The sequence below is a fragment of the Ambystoma mexicanum genome, chromosome 2q, assembly GCF_040938575.1.
Source record: "Ambystoma mexicanum isolate Mex_15411 chromosome 2q, UKY_AmexF1_1, whole genome shotgun sequence".
Taxonomy (NCBI): Eukaryota; Metazoa; Chordata; class Amphibia; order Caudata; family Ambystomatidae; genus Ambystoma; species Ambystoma mexicanum.
In genome coordinates, this window is record NC_090924.1 from 369087923 (window position 1) to 369113001 (window position 25079).

The 25079-nt window shown below is 46.0% G+C and overlaps 1 protein-coding gene across 2 annotated transcripts in view; it reads left to right on the forward strand.

The window, feature by feature from the left end:
- USP31 (ubiquitin specific peptidase 31) overlaps positions 1 to 25079 on the forward strand; it is an 821813-nt gene that overhangs the window by 191870 nt on the left and 604864 nt on the right. The gene's annotated exons all lie outside the window — the stretch shown is intronic.

Consider the following 25079-nt stretch of genomic DNA (forward strand, 5'->3'; position numbering starts at 1 on the left):
CTACAGCAGACCATGCTGCATACTCGCCAACAAGATGACGTCCACATCCTCTTCTGACAGGGACTACTTTCTTACCTGGGTGGGGCAGGCTCCACTCCTTGGATCAGGAACACTGGGACTCTTCTGGAAACTGGAACTCTTTCCTTACCTAGGCGAGGCAGTGGAAGAAGATGCCTAAGCACTCCTGCACACTATTTAAACCACGCCCGATTGATGCAACGTGCTTCGCGTTATTCTGCATCAGCAGCAGGACGCTCACCGAGTCAGCTCCAGTCTTCCAGTGAAAACTCCAGCTCCAGCACCTGTGGGAACAAACTCTTACCTTCCTGGGATCCTGTCTTCAGCCGCACCTGCCAGCACAAAAAAACAACAGGTTAGCAAAAGCCAACTTAAAGCCAAAAGCCAGCATTTTTACTAACCCGATCCATCGGCATCTTCCAATCCTCACGCCGCATTCCTTGGCAGTCCATCGATCCCTGTAAAGGCAAAGAACATTGATCAGTAATTTTGCATATTTTGATCTGCTTACCTGTGCGACGCACGCTCCGGATTCCAACAAGCGCTGCATACCCACACCTGCAAATAAAGAAAGACAGTAAGGAGCGCTTTTAAAACCATCAGCCGCCATTCTACTTACGTGTCTTCACGCGTGCCATCTTCCTACTTACGCGCTTGCACGTACTTTGGCGTCCATTAAACAACGCCTACCGCATCCAAAGCCTGTAAGAGAAAAGGACTTCATTAAAGGTGTTCAGATACATATAAGGAACCGATCGTGCAGTTAACGACGGCCTCGCGCTCAAAGTTGTCCTCTGCAAGTAGGAGGTTTACAATATCACCAGTGGAGTAACTGGTACCCGCGCCCCTGCACCAGTCGCAGGATGGAGAGCCCAGCATTCACCTACTTAAGGTGAGCACACCTATCCTTTGGGCCTCAAGGAAAGAGAGAGTGAGGAAGAGAAGTCCGTCCAACCACCGTTCATTAACCCCTTGTTCTTCTGCCTGCAGACACCACACTCTTCAAGTCAGGCATACCGTGAGAAGAGGTCCAGCCCAGGGAACCAGCCGAGTCCTGCGCTTTACAATTGAAGACACGGTAACAACCCAGTCAAGATCTGCACCTCCGTGGGAATCAGGTGAGCGTTACAGCTGCATAACATGTTTTACCCACGCACAGTTGGTGTGAAAAGCTGTGGCCAAGGCATGTTCTATAGAATTCCTGGAAAGATCTCCCCTCCATCCTCCTTGATCAACAATAATGTCTCCAGAACATCACTTGATTTTAGAAGAAGAAATGTTGACACCGCTACAGAAGGGAGCGATAGAGCTGGTTCCACTTCTAAAGGAAAACGAGCTATTTATTCAGTGTACTTCCTTGTTCCCTAAAAAGATGTAAGAATGCACCCTGTCTTAGACCTGCACCCTGCAAACCCATATGTTGAGCCACAAAAAATCAGGATGACACTATAGGAAGTAATCCCTCTACTAAAACAAGGGGATTACATAGAAACATTGGCCGTGAAAGATGCAAAACTTCATATTTCAATGTTGCCAGCGCACATAAAATAAAAGATTCAAGGTGGGAATCAAACACCGCCAATTTAAAGTGCTCCCATTTGGCATAGCCTTAGCACCAAGAGTGTTTACTAAAGTGTTTATTATTAGCCAGCCATCTAGGTAAGATACACTGGAATGGACTGCCGCCATAGGTGTGCAGCTATCTCTGCAGAGGACACACCTAAGCAAAATACTGCACAATCAATCAATTAATCAATCTGCTTTATCAGTTGGGCTTCTCGATCAATGAGAAAAAATCCAGTCTAGTGCCCAATCGAAACAGTTTGTAGTGCCACTAATTCGAACAAAAGATGGCCTAGTCTTTCCCTCCATCAAAACATGCTTTTTCAAATCCCACCATATACAGTCTGTTATCCGGCAACCATGCAAAAGGCCATGCGCCTTCTGGGAATTATGGCCTCCTGCATTTACCTTGTACCACATTCCCGGTTGCGCACGTGTCCAATGCAAAGAGTGGTTAACGAAACAATGGTCGCAAAGCAAGCGGTCTATGGGAGGATCTAGTGGGAGTTTTGCATCCTCTTGATCCGTCTGCAGTAGTAGACAAAAGCGAACCTTTTAAAGGGCAAGCCATTTAACACCCCACAATCTAAGCAACTCTTATTACAGACGCATCAGTGTCATTTTCTCCAACAAACTGGGCACGTGTTGTGGACACAAGAAGTGACCAAAACACATATCAACCTTCTAGAACTGCTGGCAGTCTTCAAAGCTCTACAAGCGTTCAGACAACAATTTGTAGTAAGGTCAGTGCTCGTACTAACAGATAGCACCACACAGCCATGTTGTACATAAACAAACAGGCAGAGACGCTTGCTTCAGGGCTGTCCAAACTAGCCCAGAACATTTGGCTGTGGGCACTGAAACACATGTTCCAAGGGAACACAATTCTCTGGCAGACTTACTAAGCAGAAGTGCAGAGCTGCAATCAGAACACGAATGGCAATTGAATGCAGTCATCTTAAACAACATCTTCACAACCTGGGGCTGTCAAGTCAGACCTTTTTGCTACACAATGCTACGGCTATGCACCCAGGTATCCGCAGACAAAATCCAAAGGGAACGCACTGTTAAAGAGCTGGTCAGGGAAATGTGCATATGCTTTTCCCCCAACTGCAATTCTCAACAGGATAGTCCACAAGCTACACCAGAAACAAGTAAACCTGATAGCTCCTATTTTGGATAAACATGGTTTTCACAATTGCTGAAAATGTCTTTTTGTCCTCCAATGAAACTACCCTGCTCATGCAACATGTTGTCACAGAAACAGGGCATAATACTCCACCAATGCCCTCAGACACTGAATTTAGCAGCTTGGCTCCTGAGGTCGTAGTTTTTTAAACCTAGACCCTAAGTTCTATGGACATTCTAAAAGAAACACGCAAACCTAACACAAGACCTTGTTATTACAACCAATGGGAACGCTTTGTCTTGTGGTGTGACGCTCGTAACCTCAACCTCATCTGACGGTACAGATAACACTGAGAACCAGCAGAGAAGGGGACCAACTGCAAGAACAAAAGAGACAATGCAAGGCTGAACCGACCACAATCGACAATCCAATCGGGACAGAGCAGTAGCTAACAAAACTGACACAAACATGCACAACTATCAACCTCACCCACTACCAAGCATCACCCTAACAGACATGACAACATGACCCCATGTGTAAACCCGCCAACCCAACGCCACTTTGCATCCACACTATTTAACTATTACCTCACGTTCACAAGACAACCATCTTCAAACCAACCCTTCCATATAAGCTAACCCACCAGCCAAAACGAGACCCCTATCTCTACACAAAGAAACCTTCACCCAAGCTAGTAAGCGGAAGACGAAATGCACTAGACTGACCTGCACAAACCCCTAGCAGAATTCCTGGAGATGTACTTGCATCTGAAACAACTAACCCGACACACAAAAAAATCAACTGAGCCATAGGTATGGTGATTCCCTTACATCATTCTGGACTTGGTGCATACATGCCAACATTCTGTGACCAAAAATCTGTAGGAATCTTAAAGTTTCAAAAATAGTCAGGCGAGGAGGTAATGATAGGAATAGGGCGTGTCAGCAGCCCATTGTCATTGAATGAGCCTGCCGCCGCGGGTGCATTCAATGACAATGAGGCGCCTGCCACGTCTTCTGCCACCACGCCAGCTCGGGGGAGCCCTTGAAAGACTCCCCCTAGTTGGCGTGATGGGGGGGCTAATGGCGCCTTTTGTGAAAGGCACCTGCGGCAGAGGGGCGCCCTTAGCCCACCGCCGTGGGTGCCTTTTACATCAAAAGCCTGCATGCTGCGCCTTCTCCTGCTACGCCAGCTCGGGGAAGCCCTTGAAAGACTCCCCCGAGCTGGCGTTGTGGTGGGCTAATGGCAAGGCACCCGCAGCGGAGGGGCGCATTTAGCATGCTGCCGTGGGCGCCTTTTACATTAAAAGCCTGCATGCTGCGTCTTCTCCCAGTACGCCAGCTCGGGGTAGCCCTTGAAAGACTCCCCCGAGCTGCCATGGTGGGGGGGGGGTTAATGGCGCCTTTTGTCAAAGGCACCCGCGGCGGAGGGGCGCATTTAGCCCACCGCTGTGGGTGCGTTTTGACATTAAAAGCCTGCATGCCGCGCCTTCTCCCACTACGCCAGCTCGAGGGAGCCCTTGAAAGACTCCCCCGAGCTGGCGTGAGCAAAAAAAAAAAATTAAAAAATTTCTTTTTTTTTTTACTACAAAAATCGGTATTTGGTGCCAATAAATCGGTAGGAGGTAGGACTGCTTAAAAAGCGGTATCCTACCGCCTAAATCGGTAGGGATTGCAAGTATGTTGGTGGTAACGACCGAACTGAACCACGTCGCACACTGATCTATGGGTATGGGTATGGGTATAGGTCACAGGTCACAACTAGATAGATCCACAGGGACCATTTTGCATCAAGCACAGACTGGGATGTAAGGGCTGGCCTGAGTAACAACAAGGATAGAATGTTAGAGAATGACTAGCGTAACATATAGACAGAGAGGTGAGAGACCGCTTTGTGTCATGCTGAAACAAGATCCCTGTAGTCAGGAAGTCATAAAATGAACAAATGTCTGCTGTCCAAAAAACTATTTCTAACTGACCCTACCACTGTTCTAACAAAATTCAGTCAAAAGACTGACTCCTTTCTCCTGATTCTTTTTTTTTCTCTCAAGGTTTCTCCTTTGACTCAAACTGATTAGTAGGTTAATTTCAAATATATCTTGTCACGTTCTGTACAAGTTCTTGTAACACTTTCACAAGTTCTTTGAGTTTTCCATCCTCCTTGGGGATTGTTTTCCAGGAATCACTTTTAACTTATCTTTTGCTCCACAGTGATGTGCCTTTTATACTTCTGTAACACATGCTTTCTTAGCCGTGGTATGCTTCCTTGGGAGCACTGGCGTAACGGGCCCCCGCATCCCCCACGGTGCGGGGGGCCCGCTAGCACATGTCCTGGGAGGGGGCCCCACTTGAAGAAAATATTTTTTTTTTTTCAAAATCTTTTATTTTTTTTTATTTCTTTTTTAAATCACTTTGCCTTCATAAAGAAATTATTTCTGCAACAGAAATAATGTCTTTATGAAGTCAGAGTGACTTCAAAAAGAAACAATCAGCCGCATTACAAGTTTGGCTGTAGCCTTGCCGGTAAAACCGCCAGGCTGCAGCCAAACTTGCACTTTTTTCCAGCATCCGCGAATGGGCAATTACAGGGTCATTACGGCCCTGCTGGACCTGGTAATTGCCCATTTGCAGGCGGCGTAAAAAAATGCTCACCATTCCCATTTGATCCCCATAGCGTTCAATGGGAATGAGGAGATCGGATGCACCAGCACCATTCGTAATGGTGCCGGTGCACCCAACATGCTCTGCTCACGGGTGCCGGTACGCCCGCCAGGTCAGACCTGGCAGGCGGGAAGGCACCCTCGAGCAGAACTCCTAGTTTGCCGGTCTGGTAACAACAGTACCGGCAAGTTTACTGGTACCGTTGTTACCGGACTTGCAAACTTATACTGGGGCCCAATTTTTTTTTGAAGTAATAGGACTCCTCTCAACCCTATGACGTGTGTGTGTGAGTGTATGGTGAAAGGGTGCACACTTAAATGTAAGGATGGCTGATGTGCATGCGTGTATATGGTGAAGGGTGTTTGTGCTTGTGCTCGGGCGCAACAAAACCTACATTTCAGGGGGCTGATGCTTCAAATGTTGGGGGAGGCGCTAACTTCACGGGTGGTGGGGGAGGCAAACTTTTTTTGTGTGGGGGCATCTTACTTCTTTACGCATTTTAATGAGACTATTCTAGTGCAGCTTCAATGTTGCAAGCAGTTAACTCTCCTTGAAGTGTGAAAGCACCCACTTATGAACTGTTGTGAGAATGAACAGTCTCCTGTTCCCTTTCTACACTTCTAATCACTTCCCTGCCATGAAAGTGCTAAACACACATCACAATTTCAATTGCCTAAAAGATTTGGCATTTGAATGCAGGTACTAACAGTGAAATGCTTTACGTTAGTAACTGCTTGACCCTTGTTAACCCAGGTGCCGTTTAACATTGGTGTCCTGTTCTGTCCGGCAACTGCTCTGAAGGTCAGCCAGGTTGAGTCAACATAGCCCAAAATTACTGGGGGTGAGTGCTGCAGCCCAGTCAACTGAATATTGTTAAGACCCTACTTGTGTTTAATGCCTTAATTACTTATTGGTAATCGTCCTTACTCCTAGCCCTATTCTTCCTTGTCCCTGTAATTGTGTACGAGGCAGTACTTGCCTCATACACAAGCACTGGGATGAGGTAGAGGTACATGGAGGTAATGCCTGATTTAGCTACCTGTATCTTCATTACTCCTAATCCCACTCTTTCTCATCCCAGTACTTACCTATGAGGCCAGGAGCCCCAAACGTAAGCTCTAGGACAAGGAGGAGGGACGTGAAGGTAATTCTGGGCCAAGGAGCTAAGTTTGGAGGTTGAGGTAGGGCATGGGAGGGAGAAGGCATGTGTGGGAGGTGGGATTGTGCGATACATCAGAATGGTTGTCCATGTCCAGGCTAAGCAGGCATGATATGTGGTATTAGTGGCTAGAGGGGCATTTTGGTGCAGCCAGTCTAGTTATTCCTCAATTTGGTATGACTTTTTTTTAACTGCGCATTTCTGATAAAGCAGTCCTGCTAAGTGTAATTACCTGGCTAGATTGGCATTTGGGTGCTGCCAGTCTAGCCATTTCTTACTGCAGCATTGTATATTTTTTTGAGCGTCTGTGATAAAATGATATGATAGAAATCTATTATAACATGCCTGTACACAAGTGATTCTTGGCGCGACAAGCAATGGAGTGAAGATAGAGGGAGTGACAAGACAAATGATCTTACTAGGCCTTGTCATTCAAATCGTGCAAGTGCGAGAATGAGAAATGCAAGGGGAAAGGGAGGGGGGAGTGCAAGGAAGAAGGGTGGGGAAAACGGGGCTGTAATGCTCTGAGTAAGTGCAGCCAGGACAGTACAGCTCTGGGTAGTGCAAGGAGAGCAAGGGACTGTAGGTTTACAGTTACAGTCCCTAAGTGCGTGGTAGGCCATCGGCAGTGCAAGGGTTACTGATCAAGAAAGAGCCTGGACTCAGTGAGACTCTGAGGGTAGCCAAGCAACCAGTCGATACATCAGACAGTTTTGTCAGGTAGGTCAGCAGGGGAGGGAGAGAGCAAAAGCAGAGAAGAGGAAAGTTTTGAGCTGCTTCCGGACAACAGGTGGTCTGCTAAAGTTTGAGAGGGGCAGGGAAGCCATTTCAGAGGGAGGCATCTGCAGAGGAGAGAGATCGACCACCCCCACTCTCTGCCTGAAGAAGCATCTAGCCCTTAGAGAGTTGGAGGTAGCCGGTGGAAGGGCTAGAGAAAAAAAGGTATTTTGGAAGAGAGCGTTGGTTGTAATGTGGGCCCGTCCCCAGAAAGCCTTGTGGACAATGCAAAGGGCCTTGAACTTTATTCTTGCAACCACCGAGAGCCAGTGGAGAGATTTCAGGGCTGTAGAGATATGATCCCTGGAGTTGTGGCCAAGGACAAGTCTCGCTGTCCTGTTCTGGATAAGTTGCAGAGGGCGGAAAGTAGAGGAAGTTAGCTTGAGAAAGAGGCTGTTGCAGTAGCCCAGCCTAGAGAGAAACAGGGCTCTGGAGACAGTGAGCTTCTGGGGGAAAGTGAGAAAGGGAAGAGTCCCTTTGAGGAGGAGCAGCTGGTAGGTAGTGGGACCTCTTGGCGACGTCCGAGATGCGAGGAGAGAAAGAGAGAGTAGAGTTGAAGATGACACAAGGTTTTTTGCCTCGCAGGAAGGCGAAGGAAGAGGGCCCAAGGTGGGTGGCCAGAGTGAGAGGGAAAGCAGGGGCAGGGGTCCCAATGAGAAGGATTTCCATCTTAATGGCACTAACGTCGATATCGTTGGAGGTCCACCAATTTTGAATCACGGATAGACAGTCGGGAATGAGCAAGAGATGAGAGGAGCCTGAAGGAAAGCTGAGTGCCATTCGCATAACACTGAAAGTTAGAGGAGAGGGTAGAGATCAGGTGGGCCAAACGGGCCAAGTAGAGGTTGAAAAACCAGGGTGAAAGGATAGAGCCCTGGGGAATGCCACATGAAGAGAGAGAGAGAGAGAGAGAGAGAGAGAGGTGATGGAAAAAAGGGACCAATTTGGACCTGGGAGGGGCAGTCCAAGAGGAAGGAGGTCAGCCACTCCAGAACCTGATCTGTGAATCCCAGGTTCTCACGCAGTCAATTGATCAGGATGGCGTGGTTGCCTGTGTCGAAAGTCGAGGAAAGATCACGGAGGATTAGGACAGAAGGAATGCTGGAATCAAGGTTAGAGAGCAGATCATCACAGGTATTCAGGAGAGATGTTTACGTGCCTCTGGCAGCTCTGGAGCTAGACTTATGGTCATGGAGACAACCAACAGATTCAACGTGCAGAGTAAGCTGGGAGATGGCCAGCTTTTTTCCAAGAGTTTTCTCAGGAAAGGTGTGATGGAGATTGGGCGATAGGTTGCCGGACAGGTAGAATCGGCAGACTGCTTCTTGAGGAGTGGGTGCACAAGGGAGTGCTTAAGGGGAGAGGGGAACGTTACAGTGGTGAAAGAGTGATTACAGAAATTGGCCTAGGTGCAGCGAGGGTGTCAATATGGCCCTTGATGGTTCTGGAGGAGCAGGGGAGCACCTGTTTGGACGACCGTTTCAGGGATCGGACTTGTCTAGAAACCTTGTCGGGTGTTGTCAGAGAGAAAGAGGAGAAAGGGGGAGGAGAGGTAGAGATGGCCAAAGGGGGGGCCGAGAGAGGAAGAGGAGATAGTGGACAGGATGTCCTGAGTTTTAGCTGAGAAGTGAGAGGCCAGAGCCATACAGAGGGCCTGGGAGGGAACCGGAGAGGTAGAGACCGCAACAGGATTGACCAGTTCCATGAAGGTTTTAACGAGTTTGGCCGTGTTGTTCGAGGCAGCAGAGACCCGGGCTTCAATGTGTGCTCTCTTCTTGATGAGTGTTATTGCTTCGACTGGCATTTTTGTGCATCCAGTCTAGGTCTGTATAAATGTGGCCTGGCATGCTTTACTGTAATTTCATAGCACGTCTACACTGGTCTACATTGTGCAGCTGTGGGATATGTTTTCAATGTGGCATGGCATTTTTAATAGCAAAGCATTAATGTTCCTGTGCACCGTTGGTGACTTGCATCTATTTGATTGGTGTTACCCTACAAAACAATTGCAAACACTCTGGCTTTTTGGCCAATTATTCTCAAAGTGTGCTGTATATTGCATTAAACACATATTTATATCTTTCTCCTAGTACGGTGTGCGGCATACCCTTCAGCAGCACGTTCATGCGTATTGTGCAAGCGTGATAATCTAGGCCGGTCCAGAGTGTGGCACGACCTTCATTTGTTGCCGAGATGGGGCCCCCTCAGCATGGCTCGCAGGGGGGCCCCCACATTTTGTGTTACGCCACTGCTTGGGAGTTAACGTTCCTCCTCTCCTGGGGTGACTTGGTTTGTGTATCTTTTCTCTTATGTGCTTCACTTGCCTTCCCTTTGTGTTCTCTGTCTGGTTTACAGTCTCTGCCACTTAACATATGTGGCACTTTGCACTCTTCGCAGGGTATTTGTCTCCCATTCTTAATAATTTCTTTTTCAGCTTTTTTCATTATTTACTCTCTCTCATTGTTGCAGTACCATTTCATGGACTTTATTTTCACTGTCTTGTCAATTTCACAGAGATTAGTTCCTCATACTTCATAATGATTCCCCGGTTCTCCTGTTCTACCTGTTACCTTGGATTCTGTGGGGAACGTCTCCCAGGCCGGTGTTCGTTCCGGTTCCTTTCAGTTGTTCGCCTTCTCAACCTTCTTGTTTGCTCTGGTGTCCCGCCCTCAGTGCTCTCTCTGTAAGAACAGGTAACACTGCGGTTATCCTGACAGACAGATCCTCTTTCTTCTTGGTAACAGTATATTTTAGTTTTATCTTCAGCCAAGTCTATAGATATTATACTGTTCTTTACATCCAGTAGCCCCATGTATGCCACCATGGGTGTGACTTGGGGAGTTTGACTTGGGGAGTTCGTCACAGGAACGGGAGTCCTTGTCCCTAAACGGGGATTCTTTTCCAGTGAGGTCCCACTTTCCCAAACCCCTATGCAGGGTCTTGTGAAGCGGGCTCACCTCCCTACCCTCAAAAAAGGAGGAGCGGGGGACAAATTGCCTTGATTCGTCACAGGTGTGTCTCGGTCAGGCAGGTCAGCCCAGACTCTCTGGCATCTGCTTGGGGCTTCCACTCCACTGTGTGGGCCGTGCTGTTTCCTCCACTCCCTGCTGTGGCGCTCCTGCCCCTCTCTTTGGCGTCAAGCTGCTTCTTGTTCAGATAAGACGCGTTTGGGAGAGGGCCTGCCCGCACTCAGGCACCTGGGGAGGGTGTGAAGGGCTGGGCTACCACCCTTCTCTAACAGTGCATCGTAACAGGCCTAACCACAATATGCTCTGCATCTCTCTGCAGTAGTAAAGCTCTTTGACTTTAGCCAATTTTTCATAGGCCTACTTAAGCTTTCTCTTTGTAAGAATAGAGGTAGGGTGACACAGGAAATGCCTCGCTTCCCTTTTCCCCCAACGGAATCGCCACATTAAAGTGATGTGAACGATTGAAATTTTTGGGGAATTGTTGGGGGCGGACATCCTCCGAAATGCAACCCATCAATTCATCAAGAAAATTGGTAAACTGCTCCAGATCTAATGGGGAGCAGGACTCAAAATCTGAATCTAAGTTTTAGTTCCATCAATTTGTTATTGAAATGTTCTACCGTTTTTGGTTTCCACATCAGACTAGTATCTCTAGTGTTCGTAATGAAAGAGGTTGTGCAAGTCTTCAAGGTATCTTTTGATTTGGCGTTATGTGCATGGCCAGAGGATCACTAGCAAGGATGTAAATATATATAATCAGACAGCCCGCACTCCAACCGTCCATTTTGAAGTACCAGGAACGTTCACGCCAAAATATGTGACCTATAATGAGCAAATAAACCAACAAAGAGCCTCTGCGGGCTCTGTCCAGTACCTATTAGAAGATCAGGACCTATTGAAGTACCTATACTTAAGAAACCATGGACAGTAAGGTACCCATTGAGAAAAGCATATTAACAAATGAAAAGAAATGAAGATCGATCGTCTGAGTTCAATCCCTGAAGAAGCCAAAAAGGTCTTTGTGGAAGACGAATGGTGATGACACAAGAACCCGGACTGACTCATATATAGAAGAGATGACGACCAGAGAATGACGTAAAGAGAAGAAACGCCATGGACAAGGGACATCGTGGAACTAAAGTGAAAGGACGATGTCAAATGTAAGAAACTTAAGCTGTAAGCATGATGAAGATATTCAACCAGTTTACTCATGTACATATGCTTGGAACTGCAAAAAAGCTAAGGAAATCGTGCAGATTGCTAGGCTTAGTAGAAAGAGAGTGCGGCGAGTGCCACCTACACATATCTATCTCAAAAGAAGCACTTTATAGAAGTATATTTCCACTTTGCACAAGAAGCAGAATTAACCAAAGGTTACTAAAGGCCACACAAGGAGAGCTTAGTATTTAACAAATCGAGAATAAAAGGAAGAACGAAACTCAGCAGAGGCAAATTGTGCCAGAAAAACCAAGGACATATCAGCTAAAATAGATGAACATTAGCTACAATTAATGAAGCAAAGAACAGATGGGTAAAGTGAAAATCAAATACACGAATTACATGAAGAGGCAAATTCACGGTGTCTGAATCACGTGACCAGCCGAGCGAGAAGAAGTGAGACTTTCACACCTACGCATGGCAGTAGGCCATGCGAAGATATCATAACTTTTACAGACAGGAGGTGCAGTCTCGAGGCCAACCACAGTGAAATAATTGACACATGGCCACTAAAGTGATGATTGTTGTAACAATAATTGGAGGAAGGTCGGAGGAGCTGAGGGGCACCCTGCACCTGGCCGGCCATTCGGCGTGCTGCTAGGCAAAGTGGAAAAAGTATGAGTGGGGTTGGTGCCAACCCAATCACAATGGAACAAGTAATCTAGGGTCCTATAGTTGGTAGAACCAATAAGATGTCGTACTTTTAGTGACGTCTACAGTAGCCATTTTGAAGGAAGGGCTTGGATACCCAACCTGAGTGTTCACCCAATCCCCTTACTTCGTTCCCATATACAGATATAGTACCTATATGAAAGTTATCTTTCTAGAACCAATAGAATTTCATGCCAACATTTAAGCGTTACATGTCAATGATGACGAGTTTATAGTATAAATGATGTGTTTTTTATGAAGTTCTTTGGAGTTGTGAAGCGAGAGAGATCACGCATCTGCTGATATTCATGAGACTCCCTGCTTTTTGTACTCGTCATTAAACAGACTCCCTTTGGAGTTGTCATTATTGATTTGGTGTTTGAGTAATAATCTGCACCTCCATCCATCTCCCGGGTGCTGCTATCTTATCTTAAAGTGCTATTGGGTAAATCCCAGCTCTATGGGCCAATTGGGGGACCTGGTGCACACTTGGTAGCAGAGATCTGATGGTTTTATTGATTAGACACCCATTGACTGTCTACATAAAGTAGCTCTAGGTCCTCGGCAATATCTTGAGTCCTTTGCCATCCGGCTTAGTAGATCGCGAAACTCCCCGTAGATAGTGGTTAGAGTAAAAAGCAGAACCTGCAGGCAGAGGTCTGAAGGGACCTGTTTCCCCGCGTAACCCCTTCCCACTCATACGGGCAGCTGAGCAGCTGAACGGCAGGAGAGGCGGTGACGAAGGCAGTGAACCCGAGCATTCTAGAGGAAACATGCCAACGGTGAGTGAAAAAGACTAAACGCTTTGGAAAAAAGTGCATGCCTTAGAACAAGTAAGGGAAAGGTTACGGAGTGACTCAAAGGGTGACTAAGTAGCAGAAGGGGATACCGGGGAGGACACCCTAGAAGAGAGAGGATACCGGGTAGGACACCCGAGAAGAGAGGATACGCCCAAATTCCTACGCTTTAATATAGCGGCTAGAAGAAACCTGCATCCATAGTCCTGAATAAAAATAGGAACAACTAGAAAACCACAACGGTTAAAGACGCTCGTGAAAGGGATGGGTTTACACCCCATGTCGGGGTAACATTAGGGGCAGAGGTCTTTGTAGCCAGCTGGAGTTTGTCTAGTCTGTTAACGTCTGTCTTATGTGTCGTTTGTTGTGACGTCCTAGGATGACATTTTTCCTTCGAGGAACTAGCATAAAAATTACACGATTGAGTAACTAAGATATTGTAGAGTACAAAAGGTGATATACATTTTTGCGGAAAAATGGGGTTGGAGATTGCGATGATTGGTGCTTGCTCATACTGTTGTAGTTGTTTAAAAAATGAATAACATAACAAGCATTATATAAAGAGAAAGTAAACAGATTTAAAACATGGAAGACATGACTCCATTAGTACATCTGTGCAAACAGTTGCCAAAACATGCACCTAAGCTGAAAGTACACTGCAGAATGGGTTAAAGGAACCGCAAACAAAATGTTTATGCCGTGGCCCCAGGGTGAATCGTTCTCTAAAATGGTCCTACAGCACATGACGACATATTTGCACGCCACATACACAGGCAAAAAGTTAGACAAACGCCTAGCTAGTTTAGAGCTTTGGAAAATGTATCAACAGGATAAGGAGGAGCCACCATTAGACTGGATACATAACGTATGCACAGGGGGGGGTGAGACGCCTTCTGCGCCACCCGCCCCATCGGAAATGAAAATTGAGGAAAGTAAGGACAAAGGGTTATGCCCACTAAGAGAACTTAAAGCAGCTACAGGGTATAGCAATCCGGCATGAGTTACCTACGCAAAGTAGTGACGAGAACCTAGCAAGGATAAAGATAGAGATATCACCTCCATGTCCCGAGGGACAAGGAGAGACGCGAGAATGAGAGAAAAGACCAGGCACAAGAAAGTACATCTCTCGATACGGAGAGAGAAGGCAAAAGATGGAAAGGTAGTGAGGATAGAACTGATGAGATAGCATTCACACAGAACAAATGGATGGGAGGGCAAATTTTATTGAAACTCGATGGTAAAGGAATTGTGGACGTGAAACAAAAAGAGACTAGATGATTTACAGAGGAAAGAGAAGGAAAAAGAAAAAGGATTGATCGACAAAAGAATAAAGAAGAAAGATAGGCAGAGACAAGAACAGTTATATCGAGAAGAGCAAGAAAGGGTACGCGATCGTAAGCAGAGAGCAGCCAATGATCAGGACAGACAGGAGCAGCAAAGAATAGAGGAAGAACAAAGGGTACGGGAGAAAAGAATAAAGAGACGAAGGGATGAGGGAATACGAAGGGCAAATGAATGTAGAGATGCAAAGAAAGAGGAAGAAGATAGGGAGGGTCAGAGATGAAGCAAGGAAGCGCAGAGAATTCGATGACGACGTAGAACCTAAGCAAAGGCAAAGAGCACACGATCTTGAATATCTGGAAAGGCAGGGTAAAAAACCCGATCCAGTAGTAGATTGGGAAGATATAGAAGAATTCTTTCCTGAGTACGATTCAGTACCAGGCATGTCTAGGGCGAATATCAAGGATGACTTTGACACCAGAAGCATCGGAGAGACCATAGATAGAATATATGATGAAATGGGGCTAGAACAAGCACCCCAACGGGAGGGGGGAAGACGAGCGCCTGGAGAGCAGTCAGCTTTATGATACTGAAGACGCCTCCCGAAAGTAGTAGAAATAAAGAACTGTCCCTAGATAGATAGGAAATCAGTAGGAACAAAGAGGATGCAAGAAGTTGCACGAGTTTGGCACAGACAATGTCAGACACCGAAAGAGAGGAGCATGAGGAAAAGGAGGAAGAGAGAAGATGCGAAAAACGACTCTCTGGAGGGGAAAAGGATAAGATGGTCAGATTCTAGTGGGTCTGCGCCGAGGGCGTTGAGTCAGCCACACAGACTGACACAAGAAGTATCTCACGGTCAGAGGGGGGTGTCTCCACCACCCTATGTTAGCCGGCTAAGGACACTGCGAGGTAGGCGCGAAGTGGGAATATTACTCCTGCAATAGACAGAAGAACAATGAGAGGAGAGAGAGAGAGAGAGAGGGCGAGGGCTATGCATCCCAATTTCCTTTGCTCGAGAAAGGTGGAACGAGACCACAGTGTATTCCATGGCCACACATGGATCGGGAAAACCTGAAAAATAAGCTTCCAATGTTGACATCGGGAGCCGGGAAATGGATACACAAACTAGAAAAAATGACGGCAGGGAACACGTTAGCTATAGGGGATATCAAAGGTCTTTTAATCGCCATACTTGGTGCTAGAACACATGATGTGTGGACACGGGCAGGTTACCCTGGTGTGACCACAGTTAATACTACACATGACGGAGCACCATTTTAACAATTGCAGAACCGCGGTACGGAAAGCATTACGATTGCTATATCCGGATACTTTCGACATGGGAGCTATAATGACACGTAAGATGAAGGAGTCAGAGGACCCTTTGCTTTACATCCAGAATTTCTAAGATGCGTGGGTATTCGGGAATCTTGGGGGATATCTATACCCATATTCTACCATATATTATGTCCAGGGCTGCCAGATCGGGTACCGAAACAGCTCAAGAAATTGGTAGGAATCCAGGCCAAACCATGGTCTGAAATACAGTTGACCATAGCATACTATTGCAGGCTGCTGCAAGAAAGGAATGTTAAAGAAGAGGCTGCACGAAAGGGTGAAGAGGCAAAATTAGCGCAGATGAAATTGTCAAAATATGCCATTTGAAGGGGGGATGATAACTAGCACAGACAGGTCAAGCATGCAGCAAGTCAATAATCCACAACAGAATAATCGGGGCAATACTGGGTTTTACCCCATGGGAAGAGGATTTAGAGGAAGAGGATGGCAGAGTAATCAGGGAGGTTTCCAAGGTAATCAGGGAGGTTTTCAAAACATGCAAAATGCAATCAGGATATGTTCAATGAGCAAATAATCAGACCACCGCCAATATGTTGGTTGTGTGGGATGACAGGGCATCTAGCACGCACATGCAGATGTCAAGCCATGATGCAAAACGACCTTGGAACAAGAGCAGCTATGGTGAATCCACCTGTGTTTTTACACCGGGGAGGAAATTGAGTTGCACAGAATCACACGGCACAACAGCAAACGCCAGGAGCGCATTAATATCATGCAACTGCTTCAGAAATGATATTGTGTTTGTATGTTTTATTGGAAAATAAAAACAAATTAAAAAAAAAAGAAAAAGCAAACGCCAGGAGCGCAACAAAGCTTACAACCTCAGAATTTGATGAGTTTTCCATAAGGACAGTTTCAGCAGTCGCTGCTACAACTGTCGCAGACAGTAAATGCAGGTCAGGCTGTGAACCCTGGAATGAGTAACACTGGTCATGGGGGAAATCTATTCGCACAAGATGGGACAAAGTTAGATATGGACTAGGACAGCTCACTGTGAACCCTGGTGTTTTCTATCCTATCAGTGACACTAGACCCTCATCAGGAACCAAGGGTGGATGTCATTATAGGGGATAAAGAATATCCCTTCTTAGTTGACACGGGTGCAACATGTTCGTGTATATGTGAAGGCAAGTTTTCCTTTTCCGGCGAAGCTATAAATACTCAGGGCTTCACAGGAGCTACAAGTCATGTTCCTTGTACAGATGCACTTCCAGTCTCTAGAGGAGAATGTGATATGAATGTACCGCTACTAGATTTGCGACAAACCCCAGTAAATATCTTGGGTCGAGATCTAATGACGAAGTTAAACATGACAATCTCGTTCACTGAGGAGGGCATAGTATGTTCGACTCCAGGAATGCATTATTTGAACGTATGCAAAATGATTAGAGCATACGCGGGACAAACGGCTATGAGGGCTGTACCACTAGAGCTAGAAATATAATGGCAGGGCTGCCAGGCCTTGCAGACAAAACCATGAGAACCCCAGATGAATTTCTATTTAGGCCAAGAATACCTATGCACGAGGAAAAGGGACAAGTATTTCCCTTCATGATACACAAAGCCGCGATACGTGGGAAAATGGCTTTGATTGATGGTTGTGATGATGAAGGCCGACAAAGGTGCATAGTAATCGCCATTGAAGAAGGGTACAGATTGACTGATGTAACTGATGACCATCTGTTTGACGAGCAAGCAGATAGGGGAGAAACAGCAGTCGAGGTAAATCTTACTTTTTGGGTGAAAATGATCAAAAGAGAAGTGCCTTTCGAGGACGCCATGGCCCAGGTGCCTTTTTCAGTGTGGACCACAGGCCTCTATGACGTATGCTTATTGAAAGGAGTCGGTGAAGTAAAAATGTAACTGAAGCCAGGCGCAATTCTACCAAAAGCACAACAATATCCCATGTCAAGGGACGCAGATGAAGGGATTTTTAAGACCATTTCAGGTATTATGGAGCAGGGCATCTTAGTGACGTCAGTGTCGTCATGCAACACTGCGGTTTACCCGATTAAAAAAAAATCAAAGAGAGGGTTTGGCGTTTAATTCAGGATTTATGCCCAATAAATGATATTGTTGAGGCTGAGTTCCTTTTAGTCCCTAACCCGGCTACAATCCTATGTAATATACCTGTTGAGGCAAAATATTTCACGGTGGTTGACTTGAAAAATGCATTTTTCTCAATCCCATTGCACGAGGCTCACAAGATCTGACGTCATTTACGTTAAGGCAAATGCATCTGAATAGCACAAGGCTGCCCCAGGGGTACTGTGAGTCTATTTTTAACAGAGTCCTGCAAATGGACCTAAGCAATATTGCACTAGAAAGTGTTTTACAATATGTGGATGGCCTCTTAATTTTCAGCACTACAGAGGAAAGATGCAGACGCGATTCTGCTCAGCTACTGACTATATTGGCTGAAAAAGGATATACGGTTGACAAAGAAAAGTTACAATGTTGTCAACAAGAAGTGCTATACAGAGGTCAGCTGATCTCACCTGAGGTGAAAAGGGTTACCCCAGAAAGGGCTGAAGCAATACTGTACACAGCCAAGCCACACACGATAAAGCAGATGCAGAGCTTTTTAGGTCTTTGCAATTATGTCAGGGCATGGGTCTTTGACTACAGCTCATATACCAAGCCCTTGTTACAGGCCCTAAAGAAGGCACAGGTGATGAAAGAAAAGATTTGAATGGTCTGAGACCATGGAGGAAAGATTTACTGAACTCGAGCGAGCCATTTGCATGTCACCAGTTTTAGGGATTCCCAATTATGCAGAGGAATGTTACCTGTTTTCACACACGAATGGCAGCGTTAAGGGGGCAGTGCTCACACAGAGAACCACGTTGGGGTACAAGCCCCTGGCATATTACAGTGGGAATTCGGACCCAGTGATGAGAGGTCACTTCCCTTGCGAACAAAGTTTAGCTGCCGCAGGCTTCGCCATAGAGAAGGCTACAACCATCGTCATGGGATGCTCCATGGCGTTGTACGCTGAGCACGCGCTATTCTAGAAAAACCAAAGGGCACATTGACATTGCAGAGAGCTTCTGCCTGTGAAATAATTATATCAAATCCATCGATTAAGATAATTCGATTGTAAAATAGTGACCGCAGCTATGTTAATAGCAGAGCCAGTCAATGAAGGAGAACCAATACATGACTCTGCGAATGATGAAGAATTCTATGACGAAATTCCCAGAGTGAAAGAAAATGCATTGGCAGAAGGAGAAATTGTCTTCGTTGACGGTTCCTTAAGAATCGATCAAAACGATGGGCAAAGATATACTGGCGCTGCTGTGATGAAGCACACTGCAAATGGAGAATTTTGAGTGCTCATTAGTGCGCGATTACCATCTCGTTCAGCACAAGCTGCATAATTATTGGTGTTTTTACTCGCAATTGAGAATCACGTGGTCCAGCAAGTGAAGGTGTACAGTGACTCCGCCTATGTGACATCAACGGTGCACGCAGGCGTAGCGTGCTGGAAAAGGAGGGGCTACATCCGAGCAGACGGCACGCCAGTACAGCATGCAGCCTTATTGGATAGGCTCATTAAGACACTACAGCTCCTAGTGGGCATAGCGGTCGTGAAATGCGCCGCCCATACGTATGGGATAGATTTGATCTTGCGTGGAAATCAAGCAGAAGTAACAGAAGCCAAACATATGGCTTCCAAGAATGAGACGATCATGAATGTGGAAGTCACTAATGTAAACAAAAAAATGATGTCGCACAAAGTGATCCTGAAAGCTACAATAACATGGGACAAACACAGTTAATGGAACTCCAAGGGGAGGCACCACAGGAGGAGAAATCTTTGGAAGCGGCAAGGGTGTTCTCTAAACCCCTCCAAAAGCTTGTGGCAACAAGACAGCACTGGTAAACCAGCAATGCCTATAGCCCTGTTAAAAATAGCATTGGAACAGTTACACTATCCAGCGCTCATGCCAAAAGAGAATCTTGCTGCAACACTTGCTGAAGACTGGTTCATAACGAACTTATCAGAGCACGTTGCGTTTTTTATGGTGAACTGTATCTTTTGACAACAGTTCGCGGCTGGGCACACACTAAAAGTAATTAGAGGAGTCATCTCAAGGCCCAATGGACCTTTTCAGCACTTGCATGTCGGTTACGTCAACATGATTCAAGTATGTAACGGGTACATGTATCTAATTGTTGTGGTTTGTCCATTCTCTAGATGGATAGAAGCAGGTCCATGTACACACACAGACTCTACCTGTGTGGCCAAATTTCTAGTGAGAGAGGTACTTCCCAGGTGGGGAGTATGTGAACTCATGAGATCAGATAATGGGACTCACTTTGTCAATGAAGTTTTTGAACAGATTAGCTTGTTGCTTGGTATAAAGCACAAGTTATCACCTGCAAGGTAACGGGATATGTGAGAAGCTCAACGGCTTGTTAAAGGAAAGGATAGCCAAGTTGAAGCTTACTGTAAGAAAGGCATGTTACACTGCCTTCCTTTGGCACTGTGTGCACTCAGAAACCAGCCTGGTTCTGACTATCATTTTACGCCGCACGAAATAGCACCAGGAAGAAGGATGCACACTCCCCAGATACCCTGAGACAGAGCTAGATGTGATGCCCAGCCAAAGAGAAATCATAGGGTCTATATTGCAAAATTACTTGAATTGCATGACATCTTGTTTTACTGTAATTTAAGGCCAGCTGCAGCGACGACGAAAAGGGTGCAGGGCAGCACGGAACACAGAAGGAGATACTACTGCAGGCACTGCTCAGACCTTAAGTATTCCATCAATCTTCCCTGGAGAAACCGTCCTGGTAAAGAACCACACGAGAAAGAAGTGGGAGGAGCCAAGGTTTAACTGTCCCTTTACAGTGGAAGACTGCACTCCCTCTGCAGCGAATCTACAAAGAAGAAGTGCTTGGATCTTTTTGGGTGATGTCAAGCGAAACATCTGAGAAGGCCCCTCTGCCCGCACCCCAACGAGAAGAGACTACAAATGACGGGGAAGAACCACAGCACATGCGGACGAGATCCATGACGAGGAAGGAGGACGCATGACCAGCAGCAAAGCAAAGACTAAGAACTTTTGAGCCTTCCTTTGAGACATTCCTCCCAGCCAAAGGACATTAAGGACATAAAAACTGACACTCTGTGCACCCAGTTGCAGGGTGAAGAAGAAAGGTGCACTTATAAGCCACAATATAGTCTGTCGACTTTGAACTTTGGACTGGGGCACACCGAAGCCTTGACTAGACTTGAAAAGAATATGCCAAATTTTGATCGAGGACACATAAATTAGAAGAAAATACAGTATTCTGATTCTTTCAACACAGACTTTGTTCGGAGTCACTTATGGTGTCCCACAGTAGCGACATCACCAAGGAAGTACTAATATATTTCGAACTAGTACTGAGATCATACCCGTCATTGGTGGGGAGGCTCACCAGTATCACTGACTTTCTTCAAGATCCTGAAAACGAAAAGACCATAAGGAGGCTGCTCACTGTAATTGTCGAGCAGTACCGCCTGCTTCTGGAATACAGCGAGGAAAAACCAAATGTCCCAAGCGGAAGAAGAAGCAAATAGGCTTATCAATGTACTGTTCTTTCGCCTAATTGAAGACTGTCCAGATCTTGTCGGGAGAACCACAGACGTCTTGCCATTTCTTCGAGATCCAGCTAACCCAGAACGTTTAAGTATAATCCTGAATGGAATTATTATCCAAGTTGTTCTCCACGCACACCAAAATTGCAAAAACTGTTCACAGTGAGTGAGGGCCAAACAGTTCCAACTTCAGCAAGGGCAGGAAAAATGTCCATATCAACAGAAGACAGCAGGTTAGCGAGTAAGGTCTTTTTTCGCCTAATTGAGGATTTCCCAGAACTTGTGGGAGACCTGCCAGTGTTGATGTCCTCACATTCATTAGAGACCCAGCTAATTCTGCGCAGATGAGCATGCTCTTGCATGGGTACCATGATGCAAGTCAAACTTTCTAACCATCAACAGAACTATCTGAGAAGATTTTAAACTTACCGCCGAGGGGCAGATCGAGAGAGTACTGCCAGAGTCTTCACTTGGTTATACTAGCAGGAACAACATGTCTTCGGGAATGAAGCAAATCAGAGGCACCGACTGGGAACTGGTATATTTTGAACATGCACAGTAAAGAGACTTGCTGAATTATTACTGATTTTGACATTTTCGTATACAGAAAAGAGAACTGTTTCTAGTGACAAGAGACCATATATTACTGAAGCAAAGGAGGACAATTGTTCCCATACCTACAACCGACACAGAGAAGCTGCAGAATCCACAGATATTATTACATAAATGTATTAAAAGTTAGTTTTCGTTCCCTAAAATGATAGAGATGGGTAATTTAAGGAGAAATGCTGTCATTCCTCGAGAGGAAAGATGCTCACACTGCTCCAGAACGGAGTGTTGCCGCCTAACCTACAGAGGCATAATGTACCGATGTATTGTCTTTATCATTCTTCTACTGTCGCTGGTGATTTGACCTGCATTTTTTATTGGCGCACAAAGTGTTCTGTTTCAGTGCACCCACCTAATGATGTACGCATGACACCCACTAAAGTAGCCAGACCTTTTATAATCTTGCCAGTACGTAGACAAGCTGACAATAGCGGAATGAAGGAACTTGAGATGGATGTGATCAGCAATAATACACTCTTTTATGGTAACAAGCAAATTGAAAAGCCGGAGACAGGGCCGGCAGAGTATGAATGTAAAAGGGTTACTGACAACCACACGCATGCAAACCCTGAATGCACACACGACAGGCTTAGTGTCAATAACTACAGAACCACAGGTCAAAGAAGAGGGGAAAGTTGGAGTACCAACAATGAAAAGCTCCACGAGTGGCGACGTTGAGTCACATGAAGGAAGCTGAGCTCCTGAAGGGACGAGGGAAGTTGGAGAATAAACCAACAGAGACAACATTGACAAGCACACGTGGACCAATGAGGGGGACAAGTAGAAGTTCTACAATACAGCCATATACTGGACCAATCGCTTAGTGGAAATGAATGTTTATAACCAAGAGAAAAAAGATGCACGAGGAGAAGGAAAGAATTGCCAGACTTCTGCCTACTCAAATGGTACAGATAGAGGCCTGCACCATGGACCAGGATACCTGAGAACCCTCAAGCAAGAAGAAGCCATACAGATGCATTCAGAGATGTAGTTATAGCGAACTACATGAAAACCTTAAGAATCAAGAGAAGCATACAAGGAGACTACAGTGAACTCAACGATTACTTGGACAGCGCAGCACCTTTGGGAAGCAACATCTGGTACCAACACATGAAAGAAGTTGGAAGACTGAGTTTGGATGGGGAATGCTTTGTTTGTTCACTCCTACCTTACAGCATGGTGAAGTCAAAGATCTTCATAGCTGTGGAAATTGATGTCCAGACAGCACACCGTCTATCACACGTAGCAATGTGGAAGACCAGAGGCCAGTTCATGGGAAGTGCTGCCTCACTGAAATGGGCAACTGAAGCAACTGATCCAAATGAAGACGATTATATTGAGGACATAAAAACAAAGAATGGAAAGACAAAACACATTGTGATCAGATATGCGAAACCTGGAGACAAAGGAGCAGACATCAAAAGAGAAGCGAATAAGAAGCTAAATGTCCAAGCAAAAACTCCAGAAGATTATTGAAGTTGGAAGAACAGAGGCCAAATGCAGATTTGAGGAACAGTGCTTTCACCAGATGAATGTGAAAAAAGAGTAGTGATTTTGCAGAGCATGGATGGTCAGTGGAGCCTGCAAAGAAGCAATTGAAAATTCACAAAGGTTATGCAAGCCATTGTGGCCAAAGCTGTCATGACCACTGCGAGGGGACACAAGTTGTGCCACAAGCAGGCACCCACCAGAACCCTGCGGGCCTTAAAACCACTGCAAAAGGGCTCCTGGAGCCAGTCCTGACGCCTTTGGCACCAGGCTCATATGTAGGAAGGAAGGGCTGTTCAAACTAGGTCCCATTTATGTACATGGGCCTTTAAATCCAACATGGAAGCACTCGCACAGTCTAGTTATAAGAACCAAACCATGCGGTCTAGTGTTTTGGGTGTGGCAGGCCTGCAACTACTTTCCCTGGTACTACTTTACCTGGGCTATATAAACCACACCCTGACTGCATCACTTGCTTCGTGTTATTCTGCAACCAGCAGCGTGACGCTCACCGTGGCCAGCTCCTGGTCTTCAGCATCTTCCTGTAATCCTGCAAGAACAAGATTATTCTGTTTTACCTGAGAAAACACCATCCAGCACTCAGCATGTGAACTGGGCTGCAATCTGTGGAAACCGAGTGAAGAAGAAACTTCACCCACCTGTGAGTACTAGCTTAAGGACTTCCGGCGAACCGCTACCACAGCTGCTGTTCTAACATTGCGACCTGCAATAACAAGTAAGGGAAAAATAATATTAGAATGCGTGCTTCCAAAATATCGAATTCCATCAGTCTTACCTGAATTCCATCGTGCTACGCTACACTTCCATCCGGAGCACCACAGCAACATCTGCATAGGAAAAGAGACATATTCAGGTTCGCTTTCAATATTAAAGAACCGCACAGCGCTGTGCTTACCTTAACGGATTTCGGGGGCCTGTTTTTCATTGCGCTCTCATCCACTTGCAGCACCACAGCGGCCTGTGAGGAGGAGGAGAAGAAGAAAACACAGGTTACCTTTAAAAGACAAAGGCGCTGCGCTTCGCGCTTCCTCTTACCTAGAAACGTGCATCTCCATCCGGCACGCCAGCATCAAGACCTTTGCACCTGAAAATGAGATGAAGACATTAACGAATTCCCACCATAAACAGCACAAATACTTATAATTTACAAACCTACCTGCCTACCAGCAGATTTGGGGTCACAGCAGGCCTGGGCCCAAGGAAGGCATACTGCACCAGTGAAGCAACTCGGGCAGCTCTCCAACAAATGTCAAGCGCCCCTGCACAAGAAACGCAGGACGTATAGCTCACCCTACAAATAACTAAGGTGAGAAAAGAACCCAGTGGGAAGGGAATCGGTCAGAGGGAGCTGGGAGATTCACCCATTTGAGACAGTTATCATAAATCCTCCCTTCTGTAATTGCAGATTCATTATTCAGCACTAGACAACTACGCATCCAGGGTTCCAGATCTGAGCCTTCCAGACGCTCCTGGGATATCAGGTGAGCGTAACAAAAGCTTGCTAAACTATTAACATTGGTCGAAGATAGAGGAGGTCCCCCGCAGATAGTACCACTGGAAAGCTCAAAATTGTGCTTCAGGAATAATGGCATAAGGAAAATGGGAGAGAATCAGAACTGTTGACACAGTTTTGATGCTCCAGGGATGGTACATGGAACTGCAGTAATTATGGATCATTATTGGGCATGTGGATACAAAGCATACTTCAGACTGCCGAAAAACTGGGGAGGTACATGCACATTAGTGAATGTCCACGTTCCAGCGTTGTTGATCCCGAAAAGTGA